A 12,698-nucleotide genomic window follows, 5' to 3' on the forward strand; every position below is an offset into this window, starting at 1 on the left:
TGTAACTCCTTCATAAGCAAACATCTGTCGGTCGTACTGTGCACAACTTCATCAGCTGGGAGTCAAAACCCATTCATGATACTTCTGTTGGCAAACTTCTGTCACCAAGGCTGTTCAGGTTCTAAGCTCTGCTGCAAAGAGAAGAGGGGGCTTGAATACTAAAGAGAGGCTCAAATTTAAGGTAACATTTGAAAATTGTAAATAGTTGGCAACTGCACGGAAGCCCCTTTTCTGAGTCAAGGTTGGGAAATTTGGATGTGGGGCAAGTTTGAAGTATACACCAACCATATCAGAGCTTAACGTTTCTCAGACACTGATGGATTTTTTCTGGTTGTTTGTGTTATTCGCTTGGTTACAGTGAAGGCTTTTATGTTGATTTTCCTTGAGGATTTGAGTCCAACAATAAGAAGAATATTGAATATATGCAGGGTCAATCCCATAAAAACCGAGTCAGAAAAGGAGGCAGATGATTACCTTTAATTTGCTATGAAATGGCGCACAGACTCATAAATATCAATGTGTCCTGTGAAAATGAAGCAAAGAGAGGATTTACACACGAGGAAAAAGATTTTAGGCAGGATTCTTCTTGTGAATTTCTTTTTAGTACAGCTTACCGTGTTATTTGTCTAATGATATGTTTTTATTCCAACATTATAGCTTATACTTTTGTTATCGTTGTTGCTCTTTGAAAGCAATTAGATAGTTGTGATTTTTAGGGCAAGTCTATAGAATTGATTTAAGTAATACTTAAGAATTAGAACAATGCATAAGAAGCATCTGGGGTATTAGTTTAAAATGCAGATTTGGGGGATGCTGTCCCCTATGATTCAAATCGGGTACATAATCAGCAGAGCCTGGAAATCTATTTTTTTTTTTCCAACAAGCATAAAAGATTCTGATTTGGGTTGTCCTCAGAAAAAAAAAAACTATTAAAAATTATAATTTCAAAAGAGAGAAAAATTAAAGAAATAAAAATAAGCTTTACAGAAAATATATAAGAGGAACCATTTTCCTATATAATTTATTTTTATAATAAAGGGGTGTGACTAGAGTCCTGATTCCTCAAGAACCAAAGGCAGATACACTGTGGAAAGTATGCACACTGGGACTCTTTGGAGGCCACCCCTCCTTGGGACCCAGAGGTGACTTTATTGAGTCACTGTCCTGCCTGGATCTCTTTTTTCCTCCCTTCCAAATTGGGGGGGGGGGGGGAGGGGGGTAAGAGGGAAGCAGAACCTTTCTACCACCTGGACAGGTTGAATATAAAGCAAAATAATCATGAGGCTGCTTTGTAAATGCAAATTGGTGTCATTAAATTCAACACTTGGATAATGCTTAATTCTTTCCAAGTTTTGAATTTAATACACTGTAATCACAGGTGCACAGGCTTTAAAGTCAGACCCTAAATGATGCAATCGTAGCTTCTTAGAGGCTTTGAAGGGTAATGCAGGGTCACAGCCACATTACATGTAAACCAACCCTGAAAGATACAATCTTAAAGGCTGCTAGCAAAGGAAATTTCACAGCATCCCTTGGCACTTGTGTGTTTCAGGCCTTAAAATCTTTCAAGAGAAATCTTTCTGAGTTCTTAATCCAAGCTGTCTGTCCTTGGGGGAAAGGGAAAAACCTCCCACCATAATTTCACACTCCTCTTTCACAGACTGAAAAGTGTTACACTCTCTCTTGTTTTGTGGTCATTGTTGCTGTTGTTTTAATGCGTGATATAAAGCTAGTCTCTTTGGCCTTTCCACGTAAAACGTCAGGAAAACATCTGTATTTTGTCCGTTGCTTCTTCTCATTCCAGGCAAAGGTGATGTGATGATGACCGTGACTATTGCATGTGGCATCTTTTCTTAAACTTTCTGTCATTGAGTAAATGTTCTTGGAGACCTTTAATCAAATCTGTCTCTCAGGGAGATTTCGTCATCAGTTGCACAGCGGGACTTCGGCAAGCCAGTTTCACCCCCTTGTTCTCTATGTCCCCCAAATGAGAGGCTGGGACTAGACACCCTTCATTTTGTTCCTTTGCAAACTCCGAAAAGTTGTTTCCTGTGGAAAGAGGATGGGTTTAACCCAGAGCAATTTGGTGGCAACTAAGCATTCCCTTTTTGTCACATGCACTGTTGGTTCTTCGCCATTTTGTTTTTCCTAACACATCTCTTCTGGTGATGAGGAGAGTCTCCTGTGAGAGAAAGGAAAGAAAGGTGGCAGGAGAGAAGGGAAGGAGGGAAGAATGGAGTATCCGGCAATAACTGCAAGGAATATAGATGCCATAGATACACAGGTGAAAATTATACATATAATTCGGTGCCTACATCTACTCGCTCTGAAGGCAGATTGAGTTCCTGGGACTACTTCCTGGAACTCTATATATTTATTTGGAGGAGAAGATATTTTTATTTATAGATTGTATATTATTATATTTTATTACATATGATTTTATATATTTGTATTTATCAGTATATAATTGTGTCTAAAAAACACACAAGCCTTGAATCAATGGTTACCAGGCTTTTCATGGTTTGTGTTCCCTGACTCTTTCCCTAGACGCTTGTAAGGTAAGGTACTTGATGGATGTGTCTTATTTCTGTTGATGTTCCTTTATTTACTGTCCATTTTTATTTATAAACTTAAATTTCACAAATGGCATGAAAAATCTGCTAAGATTTTTCTTCACACCTGTTCATCTTTCTCATGGGGAAACCCAGGGGGCTTTACTGGAGGCCGTGTTAAAGGATTGTCCCGTGTGCAGAGAGCCCAGCGTGGCCCTTGAAAAATACATCTTGGCTTCAACCTATCTGATGTTTCTGTAGAGATGTAAAAAGACACTAAGTCTGCATCATTCTCTGTTGCAAGATGTAAAGAAGCGATTTCTAATCTATATGCTTTTCATGGCACAGTAGACACTCATTTTAGAAATGGTTAGGAGAATGAAAGATTGCGTGGATAGGAATGTCTGCTGATCTGAACAAATAACACCCCTTACTGCTCATGCTACAGAGGGTAAACCCAGTGCTTTGCTTTCTGACTCCCAGATACTGAAAACTGACTCTGAAGGAAAATTTACTCTTCGGTATCAGATCAATTGGAATGGATTCCTCAAATGGTCTGACAGTTCATATCCCCTGCTGTCTGATGACCTTGATTATTGAGAATTCTTTACCGTGTAGTTCAAGAATCAAAGTGCTGATGGAACAGCATGGACCCCCTGTTTCTCACCAGGGAGGGGGCTCTTTCTAGCATGACTGGACGACTGTAGTCCTACCCAAGCATCTTCTAGACCCTTGGGCATTGGTTATTTGACCTAATTCCCCAAGGACTCATCAGAGCTGTAAGAGAAAGGAAAACAAATTAGACGCCATACAGACTCAGGTAGCTTCATGTGATCTTTCTACAGCCAGCATTAAAAACCAGAAAGAGCCTCCCAGAAATGTATGCCCGTATGTTTCTTTTCTATTCTTACCAGCTTTTTCCTCCCTTAGCAGCTGCTGTGATTTGCAGTTGAAGGTTTGTATCCAAGTCCACATGGTCAATAAGGATTTGAGGCTTGGGGTTGTATATTGACCTTTAATTAGTCTTGTTATTTAGTCCAGGTGTGTATTTTTTTCCCCTTGGTAATCTATATACTGGAATATTCTCTGTGGAACATGCTAGAAAAAAGAAAAGATAGCACTTTTGTTAGAACTTTATGAAAGAAAGAGCTTTAAATCACCTGCAAATATAGAGCCAGCTTTCAGCATATCATGTCAAGACATTGCCTCTAAGTTTTCCTTGTTGTTTCAGGACTTAGCCAGACAATCTTTATTCACTTTAATGAATGTCACTTCCCATTTGCCAGTGTGGAAAATTCAGGGTTTGATAGTGTGAAATGCTGCATTGGTTATGCAGAACCCCATTCAAGGCCATGATTTTTTTCTACACATTTTATGATATTATTTTGTCTAGACATGTATGTCCTTATTACACTGAATTATAGCATTTATTGCCAAATTGCTTTAATCAGTTATCACCATTCAAAAACTATGTGTTCAAAAGAGTTTATAAGGAAGCAAAGTGTAATAATGAGATGAAGGAAGTAAACTGTGTTAAACTAGGCATCATGTCTCTTGATTAAAATACCTGTTACCTCCCCAACCACCACCTCTGAGCCCAGTCATGAAAACTTAGCCAGTTATATCCCACAGAGCATTTTTACTTAGAGAACCTCAAATATTATGTAGGTGAACCCAGGCTTCCTCGACTACTTGTATTCTCCATATTCTTAGACAAAGGCAAAATAGCTAAGTATATTTTTGAGTTCCAATACAGGAAAAATTTGAGGATAACAAAGATCAGCCTTAAGACTATAAATAATCTTCCTTCTCAGCAATTACGTCTTAGCAAATAAAGGGGAGCACCGGGGCTGTGGCGCGAGGGGCATTGTAGGGGTAGCGGTAGCATGGGCTGGTGGCCTGGGTGAGTGGGAAGGGCCGCCTTGGCCTGTGTGACCGGTGGTACCCATGGGGACTCTGTCTAGAGAGGATTCAAGATGACCAACGAGGAATCTCTTCCCAAAAAGGTTTGAGTGAAACACACTTCAAAGTTACGGCCTGAGATGAGTTAATTCTCCAATGGAGACAATCGGAAGCATACGTCCAAGCTCTGGAGGGTGAGCACACAGACCTCAGTTCCAGCGAGGTAACTGGGGTTAAGGGAATCTGAAGAAAAACTAAAGACACAGGAGTCTGCTCACAGGGAAGACGTCCTTGTAATACGACTGACAAGCAAGGAGCAGGAGGTAGCATGTGGCACTCAAGTGTATTAACTCGGGCAAGTCCAGCAGCAGAGTGCTGCCCAACTGAGGTCAACAACGGTAGACCCAGTGATCAGCTTGTTTTTCCTAAAAATGAAAGGTGAACCAGAACAGACTAAAGGCAAACCAGAGCAAGCCCAAAATGAACTGAGTGCCTGGAAGTTTACTCCTAGTAGGTAAACAAGTCATACTCCCCAGTCAAGACCTCCATGACAGTCCCACAGGGAGGAAGCAGTGGCAGGACAGCCAAATACTCGTTTCCACACCCCGACTCAGACTTTTTGAGCCAAAAAAAAAATCGCATTCTTATACTATCCAGCCTGTAACGGTTCACGTAAAACTTATCAGATGAACCTTGTGTTTCAGCGTTTGCTTCAGAGGCCTGATGGTGTCGGACTATTCCTAAGAAGCGGCAGCCTCCAAAAAATTCCCCTTCTAGAACATGTGGACACTTGAGAAATGTTTCTGTTTGAAGAAAATAGACGGACAAACAGAAGCCTTAAGTCTGCGGCACACTGTGTCTTCAGACAGTTGGGAGGAATGTAAACCTAGATTAAAAATCATGAATTGAACATATAAAATTCCATAAAATGTGAAAAATGGAATATGCCTTGCTCTTAACCTTGAGCATAGTGACCTAGAGACACTGTAGATCCGTTTTGCCCATAAGACTGTGGATTTCATGATGATTGTTAAACTATTGGATCAAAACCCAAGTGAGGTGAATTTTGCCTTTAAAGAGTTTATTTGCTAAGAACCAACTTAATAGTTATGAGAGAATCAAATAATAGATGTCCATATAAGCAGTTCATATATTTAGCCATTTAGTTTGGAGCTCTATATTACTTGATTGAGCCTAAAGCCAGTGTGGTTTTAATCAATGGTTTGTTCTTTGAATGGTTGTTAGTGCTGTAGATAATCTTATTAAAGACTGCAGACAGAAAGGTGTTCTATGAAACTTCAGGTTGAAACTGAGGTGTCATAAACATTCATTTCACTACTAGGTTATATAAGGATGTTGGCCGTGCTGAGAATCACTGCATTTTTTCGGTACTGAAATTAAGTCCCCATGGCATTCAACAGGCACACACTGAAAGGGCATCGTGCTTGGTGTTAATGGGGGAATGTGTTTCCTTCCGTTGTGTTTGGGCCTTTTGTATCAAGCCTTCCCGATAGTAAATTAAATGTGCCTTGAAAAAAAAATTGTGTCTTGAATATAACTTCAAAGAAACTCTGTGACTTAAAAAATATTTTCAGAATTCCTCCCCCCTTTAAATTAAATGGGGTGATTGCAGCTAAGATTAGATCCTTCATATGTTTGTGAAAAGAGTGGCTAACACTAGGAAAACATCGTGGTTCCAATTCTTGGTGTAATTGAGCAGGAAGTCACCAGCCAAGATTGCCAGCTCAATGCCTCTTCTACATCATAGGTACTGAAATAGTATCCACTATTTTAGCTATACATAAGCTTTATGTATTATATAGCCATATAAATAGTGTCTATTACTGTATTCTATTAATGACCACATTTCTAATTCACAAGCATATGGCCTAGGTGGCCTCTTTGTTCTCATGTTTTAAATGAGGTACTTGGGTTAGATGTTCTTTGAGGCCCATTTCAGCCCTAAAATTTTATGATTTTGTGTTCCACGAGATGGACTGGCCATCTTGTCTTTTATATGTGCCCACCTGCTAACTCAGATGTAACCACTCCCTCATTCCCAACAGGAAAAGTCTAAAATAGTTTGTAGGTAGTTCGTCTTTTACAAATGTCACAAAATGAAGACAATAGTACGAAATCAAGTCAAATTTCAGCAGAAGAGCATGACTTTTCAAAGACATTCCTGCCTTGAAGAGATGTGAGGCATTTTCCAAAGACTCATTTTATGTCATTTGTTGTGGCATGAAATACTACATTCCAGCTAATTTAAAAAATGGTTCAAGTTGAAGTTTCATCTAGTTTGGTCTAGAACATAAGACTCTATATTTTATTATAAAACTAGGTCTGACCAAGGCAGTCTTGTGGAATGTAATGATTCCAAGGAAATAATAATGCCATGAAATATTTAGGAAACAGTTCTTAACACTTATATTGATACAAATATTATGCTGGTTCATCCATTTGGACATTTTTTTTAAGTTTATTTATTTTAAGAGAGAGAGTGTGTGAGCACAAGTGCACGTGTGAGTAGGGGAGGGGCAGGGGGAGAGAGGGACAGAGAGAATCCGAGGCAGGCTCCACACTGTCAGCACAGAGCCCAACCTGGGGCTCAGTCCCACAGATTGTGAGATCATGACCTGAGCCAAAATCAAGAGTCAGACGCTTAACTGAGCCACCCAGGCGCCCCATTTGGACATTCTAAGAAATACCATCAGGGGCGCCTGGGTGGCTCAGTCAGTTGAGTGTCCAACTTCAGCTCAGGTCATGATCTCACAGTTTGTGGGTTCGAGCCCCACGTCGGGCTCTGTGCTGACAGCTCGGAGCCTGGAGCCTGCTTTGGATTCTGTGTCTCCCTCTCTCTCTGCCCCTCCCCCACTCATGCTCTGTCTCTGTCTGTCTCTCAAAAATAAATGAAAATGTTAAAAAAAAAAATACCATCAGCATCTGTACATGGATAAAATCAGGTTCTAACAATAAGGAGGTTAGCTAGCCTAAGAATCTTCCAGGCACTATTCTGAGGTCCTGACCGTGTGGTTCACAACTGGGTATTATTCTTCTTCCCATGAAAAGGAAGGGAACCGGGAGAGAAGCGTGTGTGATAAAGGGGAAGATAGCTCTGCCCTCCGCCATTACTACAGGAAAGTCTTTTGTTAGAGATGGAATTTTACTTAGTTCACTCATTCATTCATTCATCCATAGCACTGACTGGGTAGGTGCCCCCTGATTCCCCACTGGTTACTTACTAGAATCACACCCCATTCCAGCACCTGATCCTCCCAGGAAAACGAGCCGCCCAAACCCAAAGCCTGTCACAAGTCACTTTTCCCTCAGCCCAGACAGTCTGTGGCGTCCTCATGTGTATTTTGCATAATTACCCTTTGCAGTTTCCTAGCCAAAGATCTCATCTGAAGTTAAAAGAAGAAGCTCGTTTTCTCCTTGGATTTCCGTGCTCCTGGGAAACTTCATCTTGAACCATTTTTTAATTAGACAGCCCTGTTCCAGGAGTCTCCGAAATCCCACTTCTTGATGTGGCTGACTTTATTCAGGACGCACAGAGCTTAACGCAGAGACGTCTGCAAAGATTGCTGCCAATTCTGTTGACCCATTTAAGCCCTGGTGATTTCTCCGCCACCGGGTCTCTTTCTAAGTTCACAGCCAGCCACACTACAGGGGAGGTCGGTGTGAAGGTCACGTGTCCACCAGCGATGACGACCAGGCTATCAACTCCCCATTAATCTGCCACCTAAGGTGAACCTGAGGTTTAGACCAAAAGAAAAGCCTTTTTCCTAGTTCTTTAGATTATTTATAACATTCTTCCCTCCCTACTTGTTATCCTTTATTTCTGGAACTGAATTGAATAATGGATGCTCTGTCATCAGCATTTCCATAAGGTTAAGATAGAGTAACCTGTTTAACAAGTATTTCATTAGGGAGAATGAAAAAGGTAGACTAAGAAATTCCACTAAAAGTTTGTTATATAATTTTAAATGCTTTAAAATAACGTCACAATATCCTTCTTTAAAAAAGATCGGCCTTTTGTGGAAGATGTTATTAGCGAAGTCCTTGAAGCAAGTGGTGGAAAATGGGTTTTTCATTACTTCAAAGGCAGTATTAAAGGACCATGAAATTCAAAGCCCCTGGTTTTATCACAGCCATTTTTATGTCAGGATTTAAACATTTTCCTAGTCGACATTCTTCTAACTGTAGTTTCACAGGGAAGAATTGTTATAATTGGCCTGGATCATAGTATGATTATTAAGTGATAGGCATCGATTAAGCTGATATTTAAATTGGAGACATTCATATCAGATAAGAGGAAAGTATGATTATAATTAAATGCGTAAAATGTATAATCTGCTTTGGGAGTCCACTTTAAACCGTGTGATTATTTGTTGGCATGTAAACTGTCACAAAAATTCTCCTGCCTATTTCCTCTTTGCTCACCGTCGCTAACCGTAAATAAAACGTTTCATACCTATTTTCCTTAATCTTAATATGATTATGGGGGGGGTGCTTTATGTAGATTATCATGCTGAGGCTGTATCATTTAGGAATAAAAAGAAGCAGAGAGAGGGGAAGCGTTGAAAATGGTAACCCAAGATCGCTCTGGTGAATACGGAGCTGTCAAACACACTTTCATTCCCCAGAGTTAACCTTTTGGTTCCCAGGATTTTGCCACGTGTTGTGATGACAGCATGAGCACTAATACAGTAATGCAATCATACAAGAATGATGTGCTTGCTAAGGTCTTAGGGATTTAGCAGTTGTGTGAATTCACTACTCGGATTGTCGGCTATTTTTAAAAGTATAGAAATACTGTTAAATAGCAACATCTGTAAAGTTTAAAGTGTTATTTGTTTCCCTACTGGAGACCAGAAAAGCTCACCAAATCAGATTCACCCATTTTAACATTATTACTTGCTTAGGCAAACAAAAATACTCACTAAGACCTGAAAGGGGCAGGGCGGGGCGGGGTTGGGGGGAGATTATCACTTTCATACATTTTTTATTTTCATTTGGAATCCCTTGAAAATAGAAGGGCTTCATTTACATCGTATGTAATTTCATCTACATCTAAAATATGAATCAATGCCAATTATTATTTTTCTCTTTATGGAATGTATTCTTTTCTGGCCACCTCTTCAGGCATTTACAAGAAGCCGGGCAGCGTCCGTTGGGGTTATTCTACCCCAGCTCCTGGGTGAGAAACCATTGGCTGGGGTCTGTCAAGACAGACTCACCCTTCAAACCACAGTTATTAACCAGAGGTGATTATGTGATCTAATTCTATCCACTTGGAGCGAAACTCTGAATTTTGTGTAACGATAAAGGGAAAAATCTGCCCACTGTCCTAATCCCACCACACGTGACCTGGAGACAGGAGTGTGCATATTGAGTTTTAGCTGCAGCCACCTTATGGCCACAAGGGAAGCCAGCCTGAGCATGAGGCTGATCCATAAGGATGAAGGGACAAGAAGAACTACAAGACCAAGCGAGACGTCTAGCTGAACTGCACCCGAAGCCCCACCTCTTCACTCTCAGTGACCTGAGCCAATCTATTCCCATCATGATTTAAGCCAGACTGTAGTGATATTCTATTATTTGTAACCAAAAGCATCCTACCAGATACAGAATTTAGTGCTAGGAGTGGTGCCATATACATGATAGGTCCTAAAATAGTGAACGAACTGCATCTAGGAAAGCAGAGCGATGAGGAAAAATCTCATTTTTCTACGGCTGAAGTTGGTAAATCTTATTATAGAGTCTCAAAATAGCTGGTTAAATGATTGCCTGTTGTAGCTTACAGCAGAGTTCAAGTGCTAACCAAAATTGCAATATTCAGTGATTTAGTAGGAAATGTTCAACTTTCATTAAGGTCCCTCAGGAGAAAGACAAGATTGGCCTAAAACTAACCAATCTGAAAAAAACAGAATTTAAGAAATATAGCTTTTTTGGAAAGAAACCCTCTCTGTAAGTGGTTTTCCTTCCTAGACTGGTAAAAGCCTGATTAAGACTGAGGAGATTGGGGGCGCCTGGGTGGCTCAGTCAGTTAAGCATCCAACTTCGGCTCAGGTCATGAACTCAAGGTTCATGAGTTCAAGCTCTGCATCAGGCTCTGTGCTGACAGCTCAGAGCCTGGAGCCTGCTTCAGATTCTGTGTCTCCCTCTCTGCCCTTCCCCCACTCACACTCTCCTCTCTCTCTCAGAAGTAAATAAACATTAAAAAAAAAAAGAATTAAAAAAAAAACACTGATCAGATTTTTAAAAGTCAAATTCTCTGCCCTAGGGTAGGATGCAGGAAAGAGAAGCCATCACTGGAGACAAAGCTGATATCTGAGGGAAACCTAATCCTTAACCCTCTCCCAGTAACCAGAATTTCCAAATAAGCCCCAAGCCAAAGATTGGGCTCTTATTCAAACCTGGGGCAATCTCTAGGCTCTTCTAATATCAGAGGTAGGCTCCTAAGGTGATACAGGCCCCAAAAGAGAATTGTCCCCGCTGTCCATCTTTGTCATAACCCAAAAGACAAAGGATAGGTAAGATAGTCCCAGAGAATAGGAGTAGGTTCTACAAGATAAGCAACTAAATCATTCACTCCTCATACAAGGCAAGGATTTCTCAGTGTTCCTGTCCAGGAGGATATGAACCGATAACCACTCCATGCTGCTTCCTTTTCTTTTTACAAATGAAATCTCTGTTGTAGCTTACCACCTTCTCTCCATCATATGTATGCTGAGGAGTGCAGGGGATGTGTAATTTAGGTTTGTTGACTTATTACTGACCATTAGAAGTTATATCAGTCTTTTATTTAAATTTTTTTTTTTAAAAAAAAGGACTTCACCTAGAAATCCTGCCCTGGAGATGCGAGTAACTGGAAGAGACTTCATTGTCTTCCTTTAGACTGGTGGTTCTTAACTTCGGTTGCTACTCAGAACCACTAGGAACTTCCTGTGGCCAAGTCGCACCTAGATTAATTGAATCAGAGTCTCTAGGGGAGAAACAGGCTATCAAGTGGCCCAAGATACAGCTTGGTTGAGAACAAGTGCTTCCATTTAGGGGTGGAGATTTGGGCAACCTAGATGTGGGGAGGAAGATGTATGGATGCCAGTTTAGCAGAAATTGCAGTGGATCTTCTTGTTCGTTCCGCAAGTCATTTTACTCCTCTCTTTTTGAGTAAGAGCCTTGATGGGACTCATTGTGGCTTTAGTCAGTCATGGGAACATACATACCTTGCTACAGACATTGATTCAGAAGAGGACATTTGACCTAATATGTTCCAATTAGAGGAAAGCTCTGGACTTTTGATTTATGGTTGGGAAAGGGAAAATATGAAGTAAAAATATTAATATGGACTGTCCCTGAACAAATCAACTTCCAGAGGATACAAGACCTTGAAAAACTGCAGGAAAGGGGTGCTGGGGCCCAGAATATGCCATATGTGAAAGCTACCCTACCTCTGAATGAAGTGGGTAAATTCCTTTTATTGATTAGTACAGTTGGAATTGAGTTTTCTCTTGCATGTAACTGAAACATCCTAACTGATAGACTCTGCAGTGGACATAGTCAGTGCTCTGCTAAGAGCCTTGGGATTCCATTTCCATCCTCCTCCCCATCCCTCCCCCACCCCACCATTGCACATGCTCCATTTGCATCCAATGGCCTGTATCTATGACACTCCTCAGAAGACTGTTCTCAGGCTACTGGAGCTGCTTTGCTATTTGCTCAGCGGGCCAGAAGTGCCTTGGGTTTGTATCCTCCCCAGGGCAGGCCACCTCCAAGTACATGAGCATGAAGCCCAGTTTCCTTGCCTGGAGTTGGACAAACCCTGAGGCATATTTTTTCTTCATAGCATGGTTTGGGATCTTTTCCTTTGCTGGGCTTCTTCCATTCCTTATGCAACATGTCCTACTCACTTCCCCATTTCTGCTGGGAGCACTTCCTTAACAGATGACTTGAACACAGATCCTCGCTTGGAGTCTTCCTCTGGGGAACCCAAACTAAGGCACATGCTAATCCCCACTGGCGTTGAACTCTATGTGAAGCATATAGCATGAGATTGATAAATGTGACCTACTGGCTCAGCAGCCAATTGCTATCTCTAAAAATACCATCTCTTATTTTACAGGATAAATAACAAAACATATTTAGCAATGAGATACATGGCAGAATCAAATTTTAGAGTGAAGTCCAGAGAGGTCATGTAGCGAACCTGTTACATTACATATGAAGAAATTAATTTCTAGT

General features: G+C 40.8%; 1 pseudogene; it reads left to right on the forward strand.

Moving 5' to 3' along the window:
- The first annotated feature begins 4,415 nt into the window (after positions 1-4,415).
- Positions 4,416-6,949, forward strand: LOC123609141 (annotated as a pseudogene).
- The last annotated feature ends 5,749 nt before the right edge of the window (positions 6,950-12,698 follow it).

The sequence above is a fragment of the Leopardus geoffroyi genome, chromosome B2 (assembly GCF_018350155.1).
Source record: "Leopardus geoffroyi isolate Oge1 chromosome B2, O.geoffroyi_Oge1_pat1.0, whole genome shotgun sequence".
Classification (NCBI taxonomy): Eukaryota; Metazoa; Chordata; class Mammalia; order Carnivora; family Felidae; genus Leopardus; species Leopardus geoffroyi.